The 27257-nt window shown below is 42.9% G+C and overlaps 1 protein-coding gene across 25 annotated transcripts in view; it reads right to left on the reverse strand.

Moving 5' to 3' along the window:
* The window catches only part of Nrxn3 (neurexin 3), a 1575536-nt gene that overhangs the window by 1321888 nt on the left and 226391 nt on the right, over positions 1 to 27257 (reverse strand). Inside the window, exon 1 of one of the 25 annotated variants that reach the window (XM_085697780.2) lies at positions 25618 to 25755. The exons of the other annotated variants lie outside the window; for them this stretch is intronic. The gene's annotated coding sequence lies outside the window, so the exon portion shown is untranslated. Of the gene's footprint in view, positions 1 to 25617; positions 25756 to 27257 lie in introns of those variants that run through there. 25 annotated transcript variants of the gene reach the window in all.

The following is a 27257-nucleotide window of genomic DNA, read 5'->3' on the forward strand; positions in this document are numbered from 1 at the left end:
AAACAGATATTATCTCCATAGTATTTTTAGAAAATCAGAAACTAAGGTCAAAATTAAAGAAAGGTAAAGAAGTGAAGGTAATTTAATTATTTTAAAATAGATATCACCCTATAAAATTTTAACAAAATTAGAAACTGAGGTCAAGATTAAAGAAGAGTTGAGAACTAATAACCGTGTCCAACAACCGCCCCATCACCCTTCTTGTTCCCTGAAGCAGGAAAGTGTCAGATAGGATCTCACAAGGTGGCCCAGGCTGGTTGAGAATGCACAATATAATTCAAGCTCGCCTTGAACTCACGACATGCCTCCTGCCTCAGTCTCCTTAAATGTTTCAATTGTTTTGAGCCACCATGACCGGATAACACATCCAAATTCTTAAATGGAAGAGTTGGTGCTTCAATTACAAAGTCATTTGGGGGACAAAGTTATAGAGGGCTGATAAAGAATCAGTTTCATCCTCCAGAGAATGAGACCCACCTTCCTCTCAATGGAGGCCCAGGAAGGCCCAGGAAATGCCTCTGGCCAGTGGGTAGACATAGAGATGCCTTTGTCCTCCCCCTGAGTCATAATTTATAGCTCCCTTCATGAACAAGGCTCCAGCAAGGCACATTTTCCTTCCAGAAGAGATTTCTGTCCTCCCTGGTCCAAGCTACATGCATCCTTCCAGCCCACTTCTGCTCTCTGATATCAGTAATGAGTTATTTCCTCCCTTAAGATCGGTCCTACTGGGACTCACCCAAAGAAGCAATTGCTTTTATATTTTTTTCCTTCTTTCAAAAGCTCCCTTCCAGAGACACATAAATGCTAGATTCGTTATATCAGTTCCCAGGTAGAAGCCTGTGTTAAAGAGGCTTCGATCGATCTTTTAAATTAAGCTGGCAAAATATTTCACTTACTCTGGGCTTTCTGTTCCCTAATGCAGTGAAGCTGGCTTTTCCTCCTGGCTCGGCTGTACCAATGAGCTGGGCACCTCTCTGCTCCCGCCCGCTACGGTTTGCCTCATAACAAACACACTTAGAATTGAACAGGCCTTTTATCAGCAGATTTTTAACTCTCATAAGGGAAAGGATGGGTTGTTCAATTCCGATTTCCCTGCTGGGAGAAATCGAGGAAAAAGCAAAGTGAGATAAATTAAATTAAGAGTAGATAAAGGAAGCCTCTATGCTGATCCCTAGCTGTTGCATCCTCCTTCTGTGGGCTGGAGACAGTTGTGCCTCCAGAGAAAGCCCAGAGATGCCCTTGCCCTTGCCCTTGCCCAGCCCAGTCTTTCCCTTCTCTAATATTAAAGAAAGGTTTTCTCTTCCAGCCTAATGTGTCTTCTAAGGGCAGCTACAAATTCTTCCGTGACCATCAAATTTGGGGGACTAATATTTATGTTTCAGATCCTGGATTCTTTGCCTCTTGCTGGTTTGGGCAAGGTCTCTCACTACTCTGGGTCCCAGATGCCACAGTTCGTGATGAGGATCAAGACACAGGATCCCCAAACACGGTATTTTGGCATATTAAGTGTTTGAAGGAATTGAGAAAACTTAGTTATTTTTTCCTGACCCACCCATGCAGTGAGTCATAGGATTCCCCCATGGGGGGTACATTCCCCCTGCGGCCCTGTATGCGACAAGACACACCTCTCCTGCTCTTCATCCTCTTATTATAATACTCCACGACTGTCCATTCTTCATGACCCAACAATAAAAACATTTGATGACTTCAATTCTGTACAAAGGCTTCCATATCTTGTGAGACTTACATAAAAAGTCTTGCATGCTTTTACTTATTAAACTGACTTTCCCTAGATGGGCTTCAGCAGTCATGAATTCAGAGCAGTAGAAAGAACAAATCTTCTTCTGTATAATGTGTAACGACACGACTCTAGGCTATTGGGGTACTCATGACTCCTGATGAATTATAACACACAAGTCAAAGAAGAGACCAAATCCAAATCGAAGTATCTAGAACAGTGGCAGACCTGAGAATCTTTAGGGGACGCCCATAGAGAAGCCCACAGTCACTCTCAAGAGCTCTCCAGCCTGTGCTCTGATGTCTGTCTTCCTTCCTGCCCTCGCCTGTGAAGAGGCACTGGACTTAAGGAAAGGAAAAGAGTCACTCCAGACACCAGACACGAGCTGAACCAGCGCTCCCCTCGTACTCTCCAGGAAGGTCCCATTGGCCCTCGGAGAAGATGATGATGGCTCCCCATTTGTTCTTTCTACTGCCAGTGGTCACCAATGCATACCTTCTGAAACAGTAACAGGAAATGCCTCTTGTGGAGACGTGGGAATCAGGTGCCTGGGACGCACACGTGGTGCATATTTATAACTTCTTGGTCCTTGACTATGGGCCAAATGTTACATTCACTGGTAATTTCCTATTAATTAGGTGCTGCAGTTTCTCAGCTAAATGAATAACCAGCCAGACAGGAGCCCTAAAGTTCAAAAATACCGTGGGCTGGGGGTACTAAAAGAAGCTGGGTAAGGAGGGGCTGAGGGCTAAGAGGGAAACAAGAGGGGGTGCTGCTTCTGCAATGATAAAATTATGTGCTGACCTTAGCGAGCCCTCCATAGACCTCTAAAAACACCCCCAGACCTTCTGCATAAGAACAGCATGGAGAATCATGGATGGTCTAGGCAAGGTGGGCGGTGGGGTCCTGCTGGCTTTCTTTTTTTTTTTTTAGTAAATTTTATTAAATTATAAAAGTTTCCATTTCCACCCCCCCTCCCAACACCCTCCCACTCCCCCTACTCCCCCTCCTCCTCCCTCTTCGTCCCACAGGGCAGTCAGGGTTTCCTGCCCTGTGGGAAGTTCCAGTTCTGGACAGAGGAGTGGGTGCCTGAATCGGCCGTGGCCCATGTCCATACTGATGTATATTTTGCTTATCACCATAGGTCCTGCATCTGACGAAGGACGGCGATACAGTCGGTGACCCATATTGCAGCACCGGACTGAGCCCCCCGAGGTCCAAATGAGAAGCAGAAGGAGGAAGAACATGAAAAATGAAATCAGTACTGCGAGGGATGCTATCACCCACTGATACAAGGGAACGGATCTGATGAGAGTTTACCAAGGCCAGTTGGACTGGGACTGAAAGAGGACGTGATCTAACCAGACTCTCCGAATTTGGCCGGATTCTCTGACTGTGGCTGACCCGAAGTCTTTCTGAAAAGCCATTGACTATGACACTGGGACCTGTTTCCTCTACATATAATGGATTTTGGGGATCCAGTCTGTTTGGACACTCACCTTCCTGGACCTAGAGGGAGGGGGAAGGAACTGGAACTTCCTGCTGGCTTTCTAACCAGTTTCTGTCCAGCAATGACCTCTGGATGGTTGACCTATGTCACCTGATCCAGTCCTAATCACTGGGCAGCTGCCTGCCTAACTCTTCTCCCTTCATCTAAGGATACTAAAATACTTGCCTCAGGGTACCTAAAAATCCAGGTTATAGTTTAAGGGAGACAATAGCTACAACTAAGATTGAAACCATTTCTAGAATTCTTAACGGTTTCCTGAGTCTTCCAAGTGTTCCTTCTGTTTTATCTTCCCAACACAATGAGAGACAGAAGCCCCTGTTGGCCTACCAATGACAGATCCAAAACTCTCAGAAATTCAGTGCCTTGGCTGAGACAAAGATCTCAAGAATGACAGAACCAGGCTGGTTCACCTTCACACACTGGATATCACCCTACCAAACCATCATGATAAGCCTTCCTATAATCTTCTGAGTTTACAGTCCACCCCAACCCATAGAACCAACCCCAGAAAGTTGGGCAGGATGAGATAAGCCAAGGACTTGAGACCGTGAACAATCATGAGGCCAGCTTGTCTCCAGAAGAACTGCATATTGTCAAGAACGAAGACCTGTCACTAGAAGGTTTCCAACCAAACCTAGATGCCACGGCACTGCTTTAGGAAGTTGAGCAAGACATTTTGCCCCGTGCCCTAGTCTCCCCTGTTGTACCACGGTGGTAATAGCAACAGTCATCACGTAATGATAGTAATGGTCATGGCCACCTCATTAGTTATCTGTGGGGCAGGAGTGGGAGGGGCATAGCTGGGGTGGCTCACAAATGCACTTTTTACAAATTTCAGCCTCGGCATGAGTCACGCATGATGATTCAAGCTCCACCAGCTCTGATGTCTCATCCTGCAGCCCCTCAAAGGTAATACCTGAATCATCATCCCAGATACTTTTGCTCTAGGGATGTCTCAGATTACAAAGACTGATTCTTTGATAAACGCTTTATAGGACATTTCCTCTAGCACTATGAATGTCCTTCCATAAATAATTAAACTGCACTGGTTACTGAAAGAAATGATCAAAACCCGCAGTGGGAGGAAGACGGGAACTTAAATATTGTGCTTTGTTCCAGCTGTGCGTACAGATACTTCCTGATCTCTGGGGCCAGGAGGATGACAGGAGAAGCACAGCCCCACTGCTAGTGAGTGTCACACTGAAGAGGTAACAAGGAACATCCCAGGGACCCAGGGATCCAGGGGCCGTCACGAAAGACATAAACTAGCAAGGAAAGAAAGCATCTACTGGTGTTTCTTAATGGTGCCCCCTGCAGGCCTGATCCACCAACCACATAGTAGTCAAACAACTCAGGGGTAACTAAAATGTGTAGAGAAGGGGGAGCAAAAGATTCTATTTCAGACAGAAACAGGGATCTACTGCATGGGACCTCTAGGGAGGTCTCATTCTGGGCCAAGGAGGTGCCTTGAATTCATCTGAGAACCATCCAGGGATACATTGAAGCCTTTCTTCCACCTAGAGTATTAACCACACTTCCTGGAACTCACTTAGACTAACCCCAGAGCCTGCAGCTTTTGCATGAGCTTGTTCGTGTATGGATGCTCCTAGCGGTAAAACGTTTCCTTAAGCAGAAGGCTTTCTTCCTTCACAAGTCTCCTAGATTCCCCTATAACGATACAGCGCGCCCTTGCTAACAGGCTCAAGCAGACTGTTCTAATAAAGTGGACGTTGAAAGGACTTTTAGGAATAAAGGCAGATTTATTACTTCGTAGCACAGACAATGGCATGGGCCTCTGTGGAGTCAGGAAGCAACCAGCAGGGTCTATAAATATTTGCGCCAAGAGCTAAGAATCTGCAGTAACTAAGGTCACCGTGTTTAAAAACAGGTTTCGGCCTTTGAACTTCATTTGCAGACGTCTGTCTGCTTTTCCCACTGATTCCTCGCACAGAGAAACTCGAGACCATCAGAGAAGCAGATTACAAGCTTAGCTGTGATGAGGGCCCGTTCTTTTCAAGGATGGCTCTGCTGCCCTGGCCCACATGATGAGAACTGGGAAACCATGAGGAACTCCTGGCAGGGTATGAACAGATGTTGCTTTATTTCTCTTCCATAAGCGTGAACTTTGGTTATAGATTCCACTAGCAGAAAAACAAACCAGGCCAGAGGCTAAAATGAAGCAGTAGGTCTTGATGCGGGAATGTACCCGCAGCCCACCCACGCACTCCCTAGCAGGTTCTGTTATCCTGGTCTTTCTCTTTCTCTCCTGTCTCCATGTAAATGTGACTGAGAATTCTCCTTCTGTTTTTTCAAAGCTGCCATCCAAGGCAGGCTTGTTGCCACTTCTCAGGAGGGGAAATGCTAATTAAGCTAGGCCATCACCTCTGAAATGCAAGTCCCTGCAAATTCTAGACAGAGCTGGCCACTAACCCCACATTCTTCTATTTGGGAACAGTGTGCTTTCTCCATTGCACGCCTGAGATTCAGTAAGTAGACAGTTCTAGTAGGTGTTCTGTGGATGTGTTTGTTTTTAAGATGACACTTTTGCAGTAATTAATCAGGGACATTTTCCTTTCTTGGGGCGAGCCAAACCCTGGTTTTCAGAATGCTGGGCTGTAGCGATGGTGGGAGCTGATGCCAGGGACCACGCCAATCCTTTGCACTCATTGCAAGCAATGATCAGTCTGAATTTCCGCTCTCCACATTCCCCTACTTCCGATCTCTTGGAGTCAGAATAGCCCCATTGAAGGAACTGAAGGAAAGAGACAAAGATGCTCCCTTTAAGTCACAGTACTTTCAGCACTGGGCTGGGCACAGGATCTGTACTGGATAAACGGGCATTGACTGACTTCTGGATTGATCGACCCACATGAGAACACAAAACTTTGGGTCCCTGGCGTGTTGAATCGTGTACGCATTCCCAGGAAAACAAAACGACACAGTGACTCCACTAGCAACTTCCCCTCCCAGTAGCAGTGTCAACTACCAGACGACCCAGAACACTGCATCATCTCCCCCACCAAGTCATATAAAACCTTTGAATGGAAGAGAGTCTAAATCCATGTATCAAATACACCGGTGAGGCTGCTATATGCCAGTGATGGGGCGGTGTTCAAAAGTGGCACATACACACTATGTAACAGAGAGGAATCACACATCCATCTAACGGCCTCCTAAGCAAATGTGAAAAGATGCGATGAGAAGAGTTCTTACGCGCGTGGCAGGACGTTCGAAGGAAAACCCTAGTCGTCTAGCAGGTTGCATGGGAGGGGATACCCAGGGAAGCACTGAGGAGCCAGTTCCTGAAGGGTGAAGACACACTGCCGGAGAGAAAGTCACAAACTCAAGCAGAGCAAGGGACTGAATGTCTGTCCTTCCTTCACTTTTTCCCAGCATGTATTGCTACGCTGATCCTCTCGTGACCTGGGAGAAAGGCAGGGTCATTTTCTGACCTGAAATCTAGAAGCTAACATTAGTAAATGGAGCATCTAGAGCCAAGCCTCCATTTCAGGGCAGCATGAAATCAAAGCGACACCAGCGTATAGCATTGGTTGCAAAAGGGTTTAAGTCGGACAATTAAAATCACTTTAGTACTCAAAGTTGAGCACTGCACATTTCCCTTGAAATTATTTTCTAGGGTTAGAGGACCAGGTAGACTCTTGAAATCAAGATAGTATTTTATAGAAAGATTTTTTTCACACCTAAATCAGTCAACACTATACCTATACAGACATTATCTGGCTATATATATATACATATATATATAAATTTTCATATATTTATATATATGAGTATATATACAATTTTATATATTTATATATTTATGAGTATATATATAATTTTTATATATTTATATATATATATGAGTATATATATATATATAATTTTTTAAGATTTATTTATCTTACTGTTTTGTGTGTGTTTTGCCTGCATGATTGTCTGTGCACTACATGTGTGGAGAGCCCATGAAGGTTATAAAAGGGGACCAGATCCCCTGGGATCAGAGCTACATATGACCATCTGGGTGTTGGAAATCAAACCTGGGCCTTTAATCAGAGCAAACACTTGTCTTGATCACCAAGCCATCCTTCCAGCCCTCTTATGCCCATATTTTAAATACTTTTCAGAAACATGTTTTTTAATGGCAGAAACATTCCTAATATTCTAAAATTTTAGGCATTATATTTTAAGTCTCTATGCCTTTTATGTTGGAGCGACAAGGTCTTTAACTGATCGTTATTTTGAATAATTCAATAACATCCCAAGCTTTCTCTATGTGCCCCTATCTCCTAAAATGAGGACCTACAGACGGGAACAATAAGTCCCTAAATTGTACTGTCTATACATTGATTACATTTTCCACCTGGCCTCATTAAGTCACCAAGAGCCACAATTCGCCTCTGTCCTGTTTCCCTAATGCGACCATCTAGATCCATGTCGACAAGTCATTTGAAAGTTCCTGAGTCAAGGTCTGGATGGTCTGCCTACAGCAGTGATTCTCAGCCTATGGGCTGAGACCCCTCTGGGGTTAAAGAAGCCTTTCATAGGGGTCACTTAAGACCAACCTGCTTATCAAACATTTACATTATAATCCATAACAGCAGCAAAATTACAGTCATGAAGTGAAAACGAGATAATTTTATGGTTGGGGTTGCCACACCATGAGGAACTGTATTAAAGAGTCACAGCGCTAGCAAGATTGAGAACCACCGGCCTACAGTCACTAAACAAAGCTCGGGTCACCCAAATGTGGGTCATAGCATGAGAACTGTGGCGCTGTGCCTGGGTTTCCTGCACTAAATAAACAGATGTTAAGCTGCCAGGGCTTTTCTCACGACCCCAGGACTTTCTAGTTATCATCACCCAGGTCCCCAGGGCAGATTTTAAATCAAAGCGGTCTTTTACGTGTGATCTCGAAATTCAGGTTTTAGGTGAGACAATCCGTTCTTAATTGAGCTTGTAGGTCCTCTTTTACCTACATATTTTTCTTCCATCCTCACCTCAGGGCGGCACATTTGTTCCAAAGTGCAACAAGATGACAGCATCACAAGGGGAGCCGTGTAAGTGTTTTGCCCGGAGGTGGAAAATGTGCACATTAATTTCATAGTGACCCAGATAATACATACGATGAAAAGGGCAGATAAATGTCATTGCATCCCTCCCAATAACTTCTTCCTGGCTTGGTTATTAATAATCATATCTCAAATAGCTGACACTCACACGGTAAAGCATAAATCCCTACTTGCAAGCCAACATGAGTTTTCTCTATTATCTTTCCTGTATAAAGATTATGAGAATGTACCTGATTCATCAAGGCTCGTGACTGAAAACATTGCTAGGTTTTTTTTTTTAATCATTTCAAAAGTTTTGAAAATCCACCGATCATCCACGCTAACCTCAGAACACTCACTCACCTTCATTATCGCTCTGCTCAGACTCTCAGGTCAAATGGGCAAACAGCCACGTCTCATCTTTTTCTTTTTTTCCATCTCTGCACAAAAGCATAAATTGAATTCTCTGCACACAAATATTCTTCTTTCATGTAAATCCAGTTTTGAGTACAATTAGGAGTCAGGAACATCTCTCTCTCTCTCTCTCTCTCTCTCTCTCTCTCTCTCTCTCTTTCACACACACACACACACACACACACACACACACACACACACACACCTGTGTCAAGCCCCCTGATTGTCAATGGCACTGAAAATGTACAGGAAGTCAGATCGCCTCAGTCACCATTATCAAGCCAGCGTCTGAACGCAGGTCGATGTTTTAATAGGATGCTCTGGCTTCAGTCAGTACATTGACACAGGGGTCTATCCATCCTGTCTCTGGAACTGTTCCCTTTGGCAAGCTCTCTTACTGATCTACTATTATAGTTTCTTCAATTCACATTCTCCAGTAAGGGCACAGAATCCACGTCACTCTTCAGAGGAGCGTGGCCTTAGCTTGTGAAGAAGATAGAAGTACTCTTTGTGCTGTGGCCCCTGACATAGTGCCAGAAGCTTTTGCCCAGCCTTCTGGGAGAGAAAAGACCTGAATGGGCTTATCCAGTACTAAACTCTGCCTGGTATCAAAGTGAACAGCTGGAAAGGTGTGATCTCTGGTGAAATAGTGGCATGATAGTTATTGGGATAGCCAAACACTTCCTGATTAGATCTGAGACCTGAGCCACAGGAGAAATTTTATACCTGGAGCTCATAGGCCCTAAAGGCCTACTGTCATTTTCCTATATAATCATGTTGTCAAGCTGCATTCTAAATATTTAAGTTTATACCCATATATGTATTCGGCTGTTATATAGAGAAGCTATATGGTCAAAAAAGCGTCTTATTATGGTGGATAGTAGCTAATTCAAAGACTCACAACTGATAAAAATGCCAAGTTAAATAACTCTTTAAGTGATCAGCTATGGATGGACCATAAATATTAATCTCCCACTATCCAAGAATTCACAGAATAAACTTCACAGAAAGCATGCAAAAGCCACTGAGTGGGGAGGATAGCAGTGGAGTGTTGATGTCTGGGCATGACATTACTGGTGTATACATCAATTCATAGCAGCAGCAGCCTTCATAACATTTGCATAAGATAAAGACAGTCAAAATTCTGTCTTAGATGATGAATTGACCCCTAAGATCTTACCCCTATCAGAGGTGCTATCTACAATTGAAGGAGGAAGAATCATTTTCCTTTGGGGACATGGCCACAGGTAGGCTGTTTGTGCCCTAGTGACTGGCCATATACACATATATATAAAAGCAGTAACAACTGATCTCAGAGATTATTAATTTAAAAAGATAAAATAAAAGAGCACATGAAGTTGGGAGAGAGATGAAAGGGGCCTAAGGGAATTTATAAGGAGGTAGTTGTGGAGGAATATACCCACTATACATTATGTAAATGTATAGAACTTTTGAAGAATAAAAGATACAAATTTGAGTGGAGAGAGAGAGAGAGAAGCCCAGCTACTGATAGAGCAATCTGGATCCTAACAAGTGGAACATATTTTCTGAACCACAATAAAAGGGAGAGTAGAGTTCCAAAAACTTCACAACCTGAGAGTGGATTCAGAATTCACCATGAACCAATTGGATGACCTTTGACATGTGACAATCCATCACTGAAATAAATATATAACAAGTTCTTCCAAAGGTGTTGCTGAGGGATGACACCCCCATAACATAAAGAGCAATGTACTCAGTTCAGGGATAGTGCCCAATAATATTAACTCTAATCATTACTGTGAGTAATTTTGAAAAGTAATACAATGTCACTTTACATATATTATCCTGCCTATATTAATATCTCAACTCTTCCACCTACTATGAATGAAATCTTAAAGAAGTTTCTCTGCTTCTCAATGTTCCATCTGAAACACGAAGATGAAATGACCCTGCCTCATAAAATCGTGACTCAAGTTCTCAAGGGAGGGACACAAACAACAGGGCAGAGGAGTGGAACATTGTGGATAGACCAAGAGTTCAAGATGGTCAGCAAAGCACGATGAAGCTGCACATGCTGGTAGGAGCCAGACCACTGGTGGTCTGTAGCCCCACTGGAGGAACTGGTATAGTATCCCAACAGGTATAATACCCATGATGGCACTGAGTTAGGATCTAACATGGCTGTCTTTGCATCTCAGAAAATCAGTCAGGGATGGCTGTAGTTAGTGGATGGGATCATTTCGAGACCACGGATGGTAAGAGCAGTTGTCAGGCTGTGGATGAAGCCCAGGTAAGAGATAAGTGGAATCTGAGCTTGTTTTCTGTCCCATTATGATTTTGGTGACAAGTTCCTTGCCTTTCATCATTAAAGTACTTACCATTCACTTAATAAAATTTCTAAGAGCGTACTCTTTCACTTTGACCCACATTGCAGTAGGGAAAGCATCATATTTGACAAGAGCGCTGGTGTCTGTGAATTGAACTAGTCTGCAAGGGCTGAAATAGTACAGTGTCTTTGTTATCCAGTTGGTCCTGATCGTCAACAAGTGAATAGAAACAGAAGGTCCTACCTGGATCAAGTGCCTCTTTGTGAATGTAATTCACTAATTCGGCACAGGGGCAAAAACCCCAGAGGTACATTAGCTATTACTGCAAGACAGTAATCTGGTGGCAAAATACAATACGGTCACTTTCAACATGGACTCAAGGAGATGAACCAGAGCTCACGGAAGCAACTTAGACAGTGGTCTAATTAAATACATAAGATAAACTAACCTAATTTGAGGGTTAAGTGATCTCATCTGACAACCCTAAATCAATGTGACAGTTAAAACTGGGGTCTTAGCTAGCCCATATTGAGTTTGGTTCATGTGTGTGACAAAAATCAAAATTTTAAATAGGTCCACTTCTTTTCTTTCCACAGCAATGTGCCTGCCTTCATTCAGAGCCGTAGTAAAACACAAGGTCCTCTGCAACACTGTCTCTAAAATGCCTAACCCAGTCCATAGGCCATGGGCATCATAGTGTATATCAGTAGCTCAAATGCAGTCATCTGTTAGAACAGTAGGGGTTAAACTTCTCATAAGATATGACCTATAATGAAATGGTCAAGAGAGGCAGTCCTCCTGCATAGTTGGCAACCATTCCTCCCTTATAGGATACACATGCTGCTTTGCAGATTGGACTTTGAGTCTAAATTCCCTTCCCCTTGAACCTGGATTGGACAAGTGATTTGCTTTACCCATACAAGTGGGAGCATGCAAACATTAAGGCAAAAGATTTAACTGAGTTTCTATAACAGGACAGCACAAACAACAAACACTTGCTTTCTATGGTACCGGGAAGTAGAAGTTCAAGAGTAGGGCATTAGAATCCTGAGTTCTTGGAGAGAGCCCTGCTCCCAGAAATTAAATTATGTGGTCTAATAGTTTATGGGAGGAGGGAGAGAGGGAGAGAACTATAACTTTCTTTTCAGGTGACACTACTATTCTCAAGATAGCTTCGCCTTCATGACTTCATCCAGCCCTAATCCTCCCTGAGGACCTGGTCCCAACCATGATTGTGTTGGGCTTCCACACATAAGCTGGAGAAGACACAATAGTCACATGACAGCAACAGGAAACTTCCACTTTAGGGTTCTTCTTGAAATCAAATCACCTTGCTGAGATCGCACTGACTACGCACTTCATTCAGTTTTTATCGTTTGGCCTTATAAATCCCCCGGAGAAAACTCACAAATCCAAAAGGGATGAGCTATTGACTTGGAACCCCGTAGTGTGTGTTATTGGTACCCTTGAAGAGCCCCATGACCTGACAGATGTATCTGTCTCCCAAACTGATACCACTTCACACCCGCATCCTTCTTTGGATGTTTGACTTTACCCAACAGTAGCCTCTTTACCTAGAGACACAGTGGTAACACCTTTACTTCAGAGGTCACACCTAAGGTGAATACAAGGCTATAAAAGCTGAGCTCCTCACCTCAGTGCATGAGAAGATACCTTTTACAAATCATGTTCTGCCCTCCCTGTGGCATTAGCTGGACTCCAGCGGCACCACATCTCAGCTTAGCTGCTTCCGTCACCCCATTCTCGCCTCCTTACGGACTTTCCCCAAGAGCATCCTCCCAACAAACCACATAAGCAGCTCTCTTTCAGAGGCCCCACTTCTAGGAAATGATCTAACGCAATCATATGAATTATTTGAAGCAAAAGTGGGAAGGAAAAAAAGCTTGTTCCAGGCCATATTATGCATTTTGGTTTAAATGAGTGTTTCAAAATTCGACTGTGGTCAAGCAAAGCTAAAGAAAATGGGAGATTTCCTGAGACAAGCTAGACATTAGATACCACAGTGTGCCTCTCTGCTGATTTCCCAAACTTACCACCACTCTGCAGACTAACAGCCAAGAAAGGAAATCATTTCTGAATACATCTAGAGGAAATCCAGTTCAAGAGAAGGGTAAAGGCAGAATTACTATTGACCAATCCTATCAGCTGCAATACCAACTCTGAACTCATATGATGTGAGTATATCTCTACTCCTCTACTCACTGGCTCAGAGACCTTGGGCAATTTGCTTAAAATCTGTGACTTTGGCTTCCTACATGAATATGAGGTTAAGAATAACATACAGAGGTGGCTCAGCAGGTAAGAGCACTCACTACTCTTACAGAGGATCCAGGGTCAGTTCCCAGCACTCATATCAGGCAGCTTATAACCACCTCTAACACAAGATCCCACGGGGTCTGATGCCTTCCTTGGGCACTGACACACACATAACACATGTGCATATTTACCTATAGGCACACACACACACACACACACAAAACTAAAAGTTAATGAATCTTCAAAAACAGAATAAAACACATGCTCTAAAGAACTGTTTCAAAATGTGAACAAACACTTATCTACCTCATTGAAAGCACCCAATCAACCAACATTAGCTATTATCTTGGACTAAAAACTGTATCATCAATGTAGGTCAGGTAACAGAACAATAAGAATACACCCTCAAAATCTAAGTGCCTCAGTGCACCAAAATTCTGTCTTCCTTATATGAAATGCTATTATTTGTTGACCAAACACTTCAGGACCAAGACTGATCAGTCACCATACTGGATATACAGAGGCTTTGCCACATACACATGTCAGCAGCATGTTCTGATCAATGATTACAGACATCATATTAGCTCATAAGCCACTGGCCAGATTTGGGCATATGGCTTCATCCAATGTCAAGGAAATCAATAACTATTGTCCTATCATGTTTCTAGTAAGAATATCTATATCTATCTATCTGTGTATATATATATACATATATGTAAGCAACCTGAGGAAATTCCTAATCCTACTGTGTTTTCACATGTTAAATGCATTTTCTCTTTAAATATATCTAGTGTCCTGAGGCACTGGGAATATAATTAATACCATACTAATTTTTTTAATTGAAGAATAAAGGGGTTAAGCAATTGGATAAAAACCAACTATAAAGAAATTATCAATATTTTTCTCTTATATGTTTGGTTGTGAGCCTCGCCTTTAATGGCTGAGCCATCGCTCCAGCTCATTTTTATCTCACTAAGGAGAGGGTTCGGAATACATAGAATCCTAGGTTGATAAAGAACCAATGAGGCCCATGAAATCCAATTTCCCATCCAATGCAATGATTCCCTTCATCAGGCAAATCAAAGAAGTATTCCTTCATCCCAGAGAACAAGCTGACAACTCTCTTGGCCCCATGCTCAAGGGACTTGTATCACTCGGATGGACTTTGATTTGCCGTGCATTTGTATCAGCAGGTGAGGTCCGCTGAGCCCATAGCCTTCCAGAGAGAGCCAAGCATGCAAGTGATGTTCTAAATTTCAAACCCCAAAGACTGGGCTCTAACCATGTACAGAGAGCAACCAAGTCATCTCAAGTCTTCACAGTAACTTTGGTGAAGGACACTCTATCCTCATTTACAAACGAAGACACTGAGATAAGATTTTAATACCCTGACCCAAATGATGCTGTTAGTTACTAGTGGCAGACAGAGCAGGGTGTCCTGTAAAAATGTCTCACCAGGATCAGCTCTCCAGCAAGGGAAGGTGGAAATGTACCCGAATGTCTTACTTTTCTGTGATCGGGTGCAAATGATGAAATACTTTTTTAAAAGACACATGAATAGCACGTTACTTTTAGCCACACGCTGTTAATCATGCTTGGTGTTCTAAAGGCTGCGTTAAGTGCACAGTAAATTTGTAACTGAGAATCTAGACCAGTACTTAGAGAGTGGGAGAAAAACAAAGGAAATGAAGCTTCAATATGCTGTTCCCTATGGGCCGGTTAGTACTGGCTTCTTATCACTTTATTTTACAGATATTTCTGTTATCTACAGCTATCAGCTTGGCAATCTAAGCCTGCAAGTGTAAGCAAATCACCCCAGGACACCAAAGAAATATAAGCTTTCTCTAGCAAGCTGACTTCTTTATGAGTAAGGAGAGATGTCATTCCCTGCCCCCCCCCCCACTGGCTAGAACTCCATTGTGTAAATGTACCACATTGTGTAAATGTACCACATCTTTACCCATTCTTCAGTCAAGGGGCATTTAGGTTATTTTCAGTTTCCAGCTATGACAAACAATGCTGCTATAAACATAGTTGAGCACATGTCCTTGTGGTACAATTGAGCATCCTTTTGGTATACACCCAAAAGTGGTATTGCTGGGTCTTGGGGTAGGTTATTTCCTAATTTTCTGAGAAATCACCATACTGATTTCCAAAGTGGCTGTAACCAGTTCATACTCCCACCAACAATGGAGTAGCGTTCCCTTTACCCCACATCCTATCCAGTACAAGCTGTCATCAGTGTTTTTGATCCTGGCCATTCTTACAGGCGTTAGATGGAATCTCAAAATTGTTTTGATTTGCATTTCTCTGATGGCTAAGGATGTTGAACATTTCCTTAAGACTCTTTCAGCCATTTTAGATTCATCTGTTGAGAATTCTCTGTTTAGGTCTGTATCTCATTTTTTTTTTAAAAAAAAAAAACTGGATTATTTGTTCTTTTGATGACAAGTTTCTTGAGTTCTTTGTATATTTTGGAGATCAGTCCTCTGTCTGATGTGGGGTTAGTGAAGATCTTTTCCCATTCTGTAGGCTCTCATTTTGTCTTGTTAACTGTGTTCTTTGCTTTACAGAAACTTCTCAGTTTCAGGAAGTCCCATTCATTAATTGTTTCTCTCAGTGTCTGTGCTGCTGGGGTTCTAATTAGGAAGTGGTTCCCTGTGCCAATGTGTTCAAGTGTACTTCCCACTTTCTCTTCTATGAGGTTCAGTGTGGCTGGCTTTATGTGGAGGTCTTTGATCCATTTGGACTTGAATTTTATGCATGGCAATATAAACGAATCTATTATCATTCTTCTACATGTTGATATCCAGTTGTGCCAGCATCCTTTGTTGAATATGCTTTCTTTTTTCCATTTTATATTTTTTGGTTCTTTGTCAAAAATCAAGTGTCCATAGGTGTGTGGATTAATATCCAGGTCTTCGATTCAGTTCCACTGATCCTCCTATCTATTTTTATGCCAATACCAGGCTGTTTTCAGTACTGTAGCTTTGTAATAGAGTTTGAAGCTAAGGCTTGTGATGCCTCCAGAAGCTCTTGTTTTGTACAGGATTGTTTTGGCTATCCTGGGTTTTTTGCTTTTTCATATGAAATTAAATATTGTTCTTTTGAGGTCTATGAAGAATTTTGCTGGCATTTTGCTGGGCCTTCCATTGAATCTGTAGACTGATTTTGGTAAGATTTCTGTTTTCAATATGTTAATTCTACCTACCCAAGAACATGGGAGATCTTTCCACTTTCTGGTGTCTTCTTCAATTTTTTTCTTCAAAGATTTAAAGTTCTTGTCATACAGGTCTTCCACTTGTTTGGTTCAAGTTACTTCAATTTTATGTTATTTGTGGCTATTGTGAATTGTGATGTTTCTCTGATTTCTTTCTCAGCCCATTTATCATCTGTTAAAGGAGAGCTGCTGATTTTTTTGAGTTAATATTGTATCCCGCCACATTTCTGAAAGTGTTTATGAGTTGTAGAAGTTCCTTGGTAAATTTTTTGGGGTCGCTTATGTAAACTATCATATCATCAGCAATTAGTGAGAGTTTGACTTCTTCTTTTCCGATTTGTATCCCCTTGATCTCCTTTTGGTGTCATATTGCTCTAGCTAGGACCTCAAGAACTATATTGAAAAGATAGGGAGAGAGTGGAAAACCTTGTCTTGTTCCTGATTTCAGTGTGATCACTGCGAGTTTCTCTGCAATTACTGTTGGCTGTTGGCTTGCTGTGTATTGCCTTTATTATGTTTAGATATGCTCCTTGTATGCCTGATCTCTCCAAGACCTTTATCATGAAGGGATGTTGTATTTTTGAAGCTTTTTTTTCAGCATCTGATGAGATGATCATGTGGATTTTTTTCAGTTTGTTTTTATGGTGGATTACACTGACAGATTTTCATATGTTGAACCATCCCTATATCTCTGGGATGATGCCTATTTGGTCATGGTGAATTATTTTTCTAATGTGTTCTTGGATTAAGTTTGTCAGTATCTTACGGAGTATTTTTGCATCAATGTTCATGAGTGAGTTTGGTCTGTAATTTTCTTTCTTAGTAATGTCCTTGTGTGGTTTGAGTATCAGAGTAAAGAAATCATTAGAAAGTACCCTGACTCTTCTGATGTTGGTTCCTTGACTGTTGACTGTCCCTCCAGGATGGAGTCCAATAGAGTTTGAATCATCTCAGGACAGTAACCTCTTCATGATCAGAGATCATGGCCAGAGATCTTCATTCTTCAGCTAAGGAGATTTTTCCTTCATCAACTGAAGCCTTAAGACTTTCCCTTTGATTTGAGTCCAATGTTCCAACACAGCCCTACTGACACCAGCTTCTCCTCCCACGTAACTCACCATATGCTGACACCCAACCAGCACCATCTGTAGGACCAGAGACGGGCTTAGTCCCTCTGCTCTGAACAGGAACTCCAGTTTCTGAAATAAAAGTACTTAAAGACCATTGCAAAAGCCAGTTTGTGTGCAAGTACCAAAACATAAGGCTATCTCGTTAGTATGCATAGTTTCTATGGCTTATGTATCAGGAGGTGAATAAATTTACTTATGAATAAATTTCATAGTTATTTAATTTTATATAAAAACAAAAATGCTAGTTGATACTTTGTATGCCCTTTGTTTTATCTACTATTTCCTACTCTTTCAGTCTTGACCTCCATTAGTATTATTGCTGAAATAGAGTAAGAATATTGATGGGTAGGAAGACAGAAAGACATGGGCCAGCCCTGAGAGAAAATACCCTCTAGAGCTATGGCCCTTTGATATAGCTCCTCATGTTGTGGTGACTCCCAAACATAAAATTATTTCGTTGCTACTTCATAACTATAATTATTTCTACTGTTGTGAACCATAATGTAAATATCTTATATGCAGGATCGTTGATATTCAACCCCTGGTCATTTACCTTCCAAAGGGGTCACAACCCATGGGCTGAGAACTACTGCTCTAACAGAACTATAATATTGCTCATCACTTGACAGGTGATGAAGGATGGTACCACCTATTTCTAAGATATACTGAAGTTCCTGGAGATCAACTATTTCACTACTCTTACTCCAACCTTATAGTCATTGGTCTAGGCTAATTAGTTCCCTGGGCACAATCACAGGTCTAGAAACAGACAAGCAACTTAATGGGACCAATAATAGAACAATTCAGAATTATTTAAAAAATAACTTGGGAAAGAAATTCTCATATCAACCCACAGAGAAAGGCCTGGAGCTGTGGCATAAATCTTGTGATCACTAAGCATGGGAGGAGCAGAACCAGGATGGAAGATGAAACCACGAAACACATTGTAGAAGGCTCCAGTCAATCTACACTCTTCCGTGCAGAGCCGCTCTTAGACTCTCTGCCTAGGGAACCCTCTAAAACTCCTTTGGAACATAAGGAAGTTTGGTTAGGTTTCCCACCATAAAAAAATGAAAATAGACCTTCCTGAGTTCCATGAATAAAAGGTCTCAAGCTCACAAGGTCTAGAAAAAATAGTAGGGACGGAAGTCCACCCGCCTAACACTCTCCCTCTGTCCAAGGAAATCAAGATGCAGGCCCACATCATTTTCAATACTATCTGCATCCTCAGATTCTTCTATTCCCATCACAGGCACCAAACATATGAATGCCAACAATATAGAGATGCTAAGAACACAGGATATTTCACAGAAATGACTCAACCAAGTAAGAAAGAAGATGATGCTGAATTACCAAAAGCCACTGCGGAGATGGTGGGCCCGGTCACCGTTGTACATGTCTTTTCTGCTTCCAAACAGCCCACTCTTCCCTCTGCTCTCAGGTACCTTATATGTGGTTATTCAAAAAAAAAAATCGTTCCTGAATTCTGTACTCATTGGTTTCTGAATTATTAACTCTTTGCTTTTAGGAAAGACACTTAACTCAGGTCCCAGTGCCCCCTCTTACAAAATGAGTATGTGTCTCATGAGGCTGTTGTGTCAATGAAGTGACTCACACACAGCAAACACAGAGAACAGTGACCAACTGGTGTGTCATGAGTTCTGTTTATGTTTTCATTTTCCACAAGACATTCTCATTCTCATGGCTGAGAGCCACCAGCTCGGTCCCCAGCCTTAAACACATGTGTTGAATGAATGAGATACCCTCGGCAGGGGTCCTGTAAAACTATTCATATTTTATCTTGAGGCATTAGGAATAAGTTTCTAATGGTGGAAACTGAAGCCCAGGTATAGGACTTTCTAGGAGAAGATATTTGATCACCCTCATTTGATGATTCCTATTAATATTTTATAAGTAAATTCATTGAGTAGAAGACATTCAGGCTAACATTCAACCTAAGATGTACTGACATTCCCAGAAATTTCCATCCATAACCTGTCTTAGGGCTTAAGTTCCAAGCATTTTCTCACCCCTTGAGCAAACAGTGGAGAAACCCAGCAAGAATCCCCTCACCCTCTTGCTTTGAATGCCATCACACTGGGGAGAATTTTCTGAGCACAGAGTTGTCCCTAACATCGACTTTTCTGGATTAGGACTCTTTTTCAATCCCTAGACTACCATGGAGCTGGCCATGAGCTGTGAGCTGCCAACTAGTTGTTTCTGTTTCCAGAGCAAATGCACCCAGAGTAAAGATAGCCTAGAAGGAAATTTGTTACAGGGAAAATAAGGGGAAGCAGGCAATTGTGATGAAGAAAGAGATTCACCTTCAGAGAAAGCAAGCATTTTCATGTGATAAATCTCTCCACTGCATGGACTCACTAGTCCCAAGCAGTGTTAACAATTTCTTCTATTATCTTCTTGCTCTGACATAAGCTTGGGAGATCAGAAGTGTAAGCAGGTAATTCAATTGCCTCTCCTCCCTGCCAAGCTGTTAAGCAGGCACTTCTAGCATTGCTTGGGCTTAGATCAGGTTTCCCAGCAGCTGCCAAAAGGAACCTGATAAAATGAGCCCTTTGAGAAGCAAGGGAGGAATGTGGGAAGTCTGGGGATAGTCTTTCATGTGGAAGCAAACATGGCTGCCATGTACTTGTGAAACTCTCTATGAGACAGGAAGAAGTTGACCACAGACACACGATACGCTGAAAGAAAGTGGACCTCAGTATTTCCCATAATTACTCATAGAAATAACAACTTGGTGTTTATCTTGAAGACAGCAAAGGGTTGGGAGCACAAAGCCTGTTACCCTAACATTCCACCTGTGTCAAGATTTTATTCCACATTCATTCAATAACCTTTCTTGAGTATATCTTGAGTGCATACACACACAAACACACACACACACACACACATACACACACACACATACACATGCACACACTTCCATGGACATGAGAGAAACAAGGAAAATATTTTATATTTTTTAAAAGGGGGGTCTTTAGGAGTGAAGTGGGAATAAAGGGGAGTGATGGGGTGAATATATTCACAATATATCATGCACAGGCATGAAATTATCAAAAATTACATTTAAAAAACTTTTAAAAGCTCAGTGAGGCAGAACACAGCACTGGAACAGTAGAGATGAATAAGGTCATGGGGTTTAAGAGGGATTTGGATATAACATTAATAAGACTTGCTTGACTGGTGAGATGTGTAAAGGAAACCCAGGGGTGCCAAACAGCACAAAGGGAAGAGAAGCCATGTTAGTTAGGATTATTCCCAGATACCACTCAGGGTCTTGTAGTTTCTCACAGGTGAATGCAGCACAGGCTGAGGAAAGCTGGGGGATCAGTTCAATACAGGACTCAAAGGGTCAATGTTCAGGACTCCAAATGCCTCCACGAAGTCAGGTTGTAATTCTATCAACCACTGAGTCTCCTTCAGCCCTTTGCACCTGCTACATCTAATTTGACTCAAACAGGCAGAAACCGCCTTCCAAAGCACAACCCTGCATGCTCTGCCAGAATAACAAAGCTTGACAGTAAAATAATTCTTCCTGGAGAAAGAAGACAGAAAGAAAAGCCTGTGTTGAGGCCTCGGTCTCAGAAATGAAAGAAACTTGGACAAAGTCCAACTGGGGAACTGGCTACACAGGACCCTGACTAAATCTGTATGTCTTGATTGCTTCTAGCACAGAATCCTTCCTTCTTATCTTTCATGCTTCTCTAGGAAAGAAGAAGAGAAGGAGGAGGTGGAGGAGGAGAAGGAACTCCACATTTTGAGGACCAAATACAGCTTCCTCCTCTTGACCCTAAAGCCCTTGGGGAAATGTGGGCATCGGTTGGTAGAGCGACAGTGAAACTGTAAGAAGGTATAGCCTTCGGATCATGCATCGGGATCTCAAGACTTGGGGCTCTCGCTTTATCTTTATGTGAACAGTGGTGAGCAAAGTTATACCAAAATCGGTGGCCACGGCACGGGAAGGTTACTCAGGTGCAAACCTTGTGTAGCCTCAGACAGAGGGGCGACATCTTGGGAGCATTCATGGGAAAGCTAGTCAATCATTTCCAGCCATGTGAACCCAACCTGTTGGCAACATTGATTTCTAACTCATTATTCAGAGAATCTCTGGGGTCTGAGATGGAGCTATCCAGCTGTGGCAATATAGCTTTAGGGTCAGCTACTCTGGTAAGTGGATTTTGCTGGCTGCTTGCCTCTCCTGATCCAACTCTCCCCGTTCCCGAGCTGCTCGTCTGAGATTTCAGTTCCTGCTACCACACTCAACTCAGCTCTCTGCTAGAGGACAAGGGGCTACCAAAAATCCATTCTCCTTGTCCCACCTTGCTTTCCCTCTGGACAAAAAAAAAATTCTTTTCCATTAATCTCAACTATATTCTTTAGGAAAAGGTTGAGTTGAGATTTATTTTGTTTTTTGTTTTGTTTTCTTTTTTTTTCCTCTGTGTAGTTTTTTGTGTCTGTCCAAAAAAACAAAAAAACAAAAAAAACAAAAAAAAAAACAAAACAACAACAACAACAACAACAACAAAAACTAGCTCTGTAGACCAGGCTGGCTTTGAACTCACAGAAATCCTCCTGCCTCTGCCTCCCAAGAGTGTTGGGATAAAGGTGTGCACCACCACCCCTGGGAAAAGGTGTTAAATAGTCTTTTATCTTCCATTTCCCACTAACAGGGCTGAGGCCAATAAGAAAAATCAAACCTTAGAATTTGTGTGTGTGTGTGTGTGTGTGTGTGTGTGAACACTGCAGTCATCCTACAGCTTGTGTGTGTGTGTGTGTGAACACTGCAGTCATCCTACAGCTTGTATGTGTGTGTGTGAACACCACAGTCATCCTACTCTGTGTGTGTGTGTGTGTGAACACTGCAGTCATCCTACAGCTTGTGTGTGTGTGTGTGTGAACACTGCAGTCATCCTACAGCTTGTGTGTATGTGTGTGAACACCACAGTCATCTTACAGTGTGTGTGTGTGTGTGTGTGTGTGTGTGTATGAGTGTGTGTATGAGTGTGTGTGTGTGTGAACACTGCAGTCATCCTACAGTTTTGGGGCTGGAGGATCTAGAGCTGTGGGTCTCAACCTGTGGGTCATGACCCCCTTTGTGGGATGAACAACTTCGTCACAGGAGTCTCCTAAGACCACTGGAAAACACAAATATTTACACTGTGACTTGTAACAGCAGCAAGACTACAGTTATGAAGTAGCAATGAAAATAATTCCATGGTTGGGGTCACCACAACCTGAGAAATTGTATTCAAGGATCACAGCATTTGAAAGGTTGAGGACCACTGTTAATACAGAGCAGTGGGTAGAACCTAAGGATAAAGCCAACACAGCAAGTGACAACAGACAGAAAACTCCAGACCAGGGAGACATTAATATCAATGACCTGAACCAGTAACCACCCCTTATTGTCACAGAGACTTTGAGTTCTGCTTTCGTTATCTGTCAGCCCTGCGAGGCTCACTTCCATTCTTACTCTTCCGTGGGGTACTTTCCCTAACCAATCTTTGCAGCCCCAAACAGGTACCAGCTCATAAAAGAATCTGCTCTGAATGTGACTTTCGGCAGACACTTGCAATGCACTTAATGCAGCTGTTTTCAGTCCGGATTCCTCCACTCCCTAACTGTGCAGGGTTAGGAGGTGCGCATAAAACATGTGACTCTCGGTTTCCTCATCTGTGAAATCGGATGAAACTTCTTTCTAAGCTGAGAAATGAGTGAGAGAATGCAACCACTTTCCATAGCTGGGAGGTAGAGTAGCCTGGTAGGGGAAAAGATGGCCTAGTGTTGGGGCTGGGGGTGTGGCTCAGTTGGTGGAGTGCTTGGCTATCACGAAGGACATCCTGGGTTCGCTCAATCGCCAACACTGTATAAACCAGGTATGGTGGCACATGTCTGTGATCCCAGTACTCAGGAGGTGAAGGGAAAAGGGTTAAAAGTCTCAGTGTCAGACCATCCTGGGCTAGACAGGGAGTTGGAAGCCAGCCTAGGCTACATGAAATCCTATTTCAGAGAGAGAGGGAGAGAGGAGGGATGTAGGTGGGAGGCAGGACATTCCATTTCATTCTCTGAGTATGCCAAGAACTCTATTAAGTCAATATTTTTGTGTGGGTTGAATGAATGAATATGACCCACACCCATCTTTTCAGCCTAGGTGGAGGCATGAGCTGAGCCCCATCTATCAAGTGTGTACAACATCTGTCCACATCCCCCTCGGCTCTCAGGCAGTCCCCCAGCCTGCAGAGCTGTAAACTTTTAAGATATCTGGAACCCACAGCTCCATCCCCAGCATTACTATAAAAGAGACTCAAGCTCCAAGCAGCCCATGTAGCTTGTATGTACACCACAGCCCATGGCAAACACTCTGAACCGAGCAGGCTGTGATCAGTGATAATAGAATAGTTTAGTAGCTGAGAAAATAATAGAATATTTGATTAAGCAAGATGGAAAGGGAGAGCATGCACTTTCAGATTCTGTTTCAAACAGTGATGCAGAGGAAGCCAAGCCCTGTACAGCGACCAGAGAGAAGTGCAGCCGAAGGAATGGGGAAGAGTCACCCGATCATCTCCTTTATTGCGTCCCAGAGGCAAAATGTCCGGTCACCATGCATTCCCCAATTGCCTGTGTGCTGGTTACCTACCCTCTGATTATTTTTCTTCATTAAGATGCAAAGAGAGCAGAGCCACCCATCTACGTCTTTCCCTGTTTGCAGCATCGAGCAAGAGGCTGGCAGAAGAGGGAGCTGAAATGAATGTTTAAATGGAAATCATACATAGCCTTATGTTTTGGCACCCATGTCACTGCAGAAACACGCAAGGCCAGCTACTGGATAAAAGCTATAGCTTCTCCTTCATTTTTAGATCCAGTGACATTAACTCCCATGAAATCTGTCTCAGGGGCTACCTGAAATCCTATGGATCTATGTAGTTAATAATGAGACAGGGAGAAAGATAATAGGAAAGAATGTTTGTGAATCAAATAATTCCACTTGACGGGATTATTCTGTGATTCAGCAGAACTTACTTCTTCATAATCCCAATGTGCATTATTATTCCATTCTAAGCAAAACATGGTGTTCCGATTCTAACCTACCCCCAAAGCAATAGATTTTTTGTTAGTACTAGTTCACCAACATGCGTTTACTGAGTACCCAGTGTGACCTAAGAACTGCATGGGATAATGCACAGCCCCTGGTCTCCAACTAAATTAGCACCATTCTAGTAACTGTATTATTATCCCTACCACATCCTAGAGCAGCAGAACTGTCATTTTTCCCCCAGCACAGTTTCCACTTCCTTAGCCCTGCCTCTTGCCTGGACTCCCCTTCCCCACAATGAAGCCAACCCAGGTGCCTCTGGAAACTGGGAGCCTGCAGACAACATCTGGTACACTGAGGGAATGTGTTTGTCTCAGCCCAGCTCAGAATAGTAACTGACAAGCCTGAATCACACAAGTTCTAAAAAACTCACGAGAAATAACCTAAGAAATCTATAGCTGCCTCCTCCAATTTCACTCCCTGTCTGGCTGCTTATTGACTTCTGCAGCCTGTATTGACAACATGCAACCCTGCTTCTGTCTGCCTGCTCTCATGCAGCGGTAACCAAAAACAGAGGGTGGGGGGAAGAGCATCAGAGTTATGATTCATGCCTGAGACCCTGTTCTCGAGCCAGGTACCAGCCTACAGAAAGAATTTCCAAGAAAAAAAAAAGCAAGATTCGTTAGAAAGAAAATGCCAGGGTCCTCTTCCTTCTTTCTGTTTACCTCCCCCCACTTCCTCTTCCCCCAGGGCCACGTACTTCATCTGACTCCTTCAAATCTCTGACCCTTCCCCACTTAAGCTCCCAAATTCTACTTCTGCACTAAGAAAACACATCCAATATAAAGAGGATGGGGCATAACCAGCCCCACCACAGCTCACGAACCTTTCGCTTTAAGGTGAGCTGAAAGACTTACCTGCCGAGCTCCAGCTAATTTCACTGCAGAAGAGGAAGTGCAGAGTACAGATCCCTGGGAAGGCATAACCTTGGGAGTGGGGGACAGAAGCAGTGAAGAGAGGGGCCACCACATTCCCCAAGCCCTCCAGTCCTGTGTCTCTGCCGGAGCCAGCAATTGATAATCTCACTAACACCTACAACAGTGTGCAGGAGGCTGCCTTCTTCCTAACTAACACCGCCCTCAGTGTTCGTGATTTTGCAACTCTTCTCTCACCCTTCAAATCTTAGTGCAGCGCTGGCAATTAGGAACCTGCACACATCTGGGGCCTGGGACAGGGTGTTTTGTGCATACAATGGGAGCGACAGCCAGCAAAGAAGACTCTCAGCGGCTTCCTCCTCTCCCGGGAGATTTATGTGAATCTGCAGGTTTGTGTCATGCCAAACCTGTCCCCTTTCTGAGTGTGATTCACCAGCTCAGGAAGTCACATGGACCCAAGATTCCCAGAATGAGCACCCCGTTCTGGGAAATACCAGGGATATCTACTCCCCTATTAGCCAGAGCCCTTCAATAACAGCTGTGATCGGAATGCAAAGCTAAAGAGGACATTTGGAAGCTGAGCTGTCACTGCCGTGAGCAGAGCAGGAGGCAGGGCAAAAGGCAGGAGTCAATTGCAGCAGTTACCTCAGTTCCTTTCTTCCTATTGGTCAGTTCCCGGGTGCCAGGCAGTTGCACATGTCTGGATATTCTGAAATAAATGCAGGGGTCCTGAAACCATTTATGCCAGACCTACGTAGAAGCCATAAGTCACCCAATACTAAGTTAGATGAAAAGCTGAAGGGTATTTTTGGATTGAACCTGCCCTCTATTGCCATCTATTTATTCCTGCTTTAGACAAGAAGCATAAATGAGGGGGTAGAACATTATCTACGGAGCTGTCATTTTGCAATACGAACAAAGATCGACTCACTTATTACCTATATACCTCTCACGAAGAAAGGGTGTCATCGCCAGTTGTTTCTTAATTGTGTTAATTTTGCTAATAATAGAAGTGGTTGAGCTTTATGCCAATGTTGATATAATTCACAACATTTCCCATGCTTTACATCATCTAATATGCCAGTAATTTTATTACGTGTGCATTATTGGTTAGAGTCTTAGTTAGAGTATCCATTACTATGATCAAATGTTATGACCAAAGCAACTTGGGGAGAAAGAGGGTTTATTTGGCTTACAATTCCACAGCATTGTTCATCTTAAAGGAAGTCAGGACAGGAACTCAAACAGGATAGGAACCTGGAGGCAGGAGCTGATGCAGAGGCCATGGAGGGTTGCTGCTGACTGGCTTTCTCCCCATAGTTTGCTCAGTCTGGTATATATATATATATATAACTCAGGACCACCAGCCCAGAGATGGCACTACCCACAATGGAATGGGCCCTCCCCAACAATCACTAATTAAGAAAATGCCTTACAGACTTATCTATAGCCCAACATTATGGAGGAATTTTCTCAGTTAAGGCTCCTTCCTCTCTGGTGAATATAGCTTGTACCAAGTTGACATAAAACTAGCCAGCACAGTTATTTTACCAATGTCAGAAATGAGCTCATAGAGTTTTGGAGACACTGGACAACCTATCCGTAATCATAGATTACCAAGG

This window comes from Myodes glareolus, chromosome 11, assembly GCF_982192425.1.
Source record: "Myodes glareolus chromosome 11, mMyoGla1.1, whole genome shotgun sequence".
In the NCBI taxonomy this organism is placed as follows: domain Eukaryota; kingdom Metazoa; phylum Chordata; class Mammalia; order Rodentia; family Cricetidae; genus Myodes; species Myodes glareolus.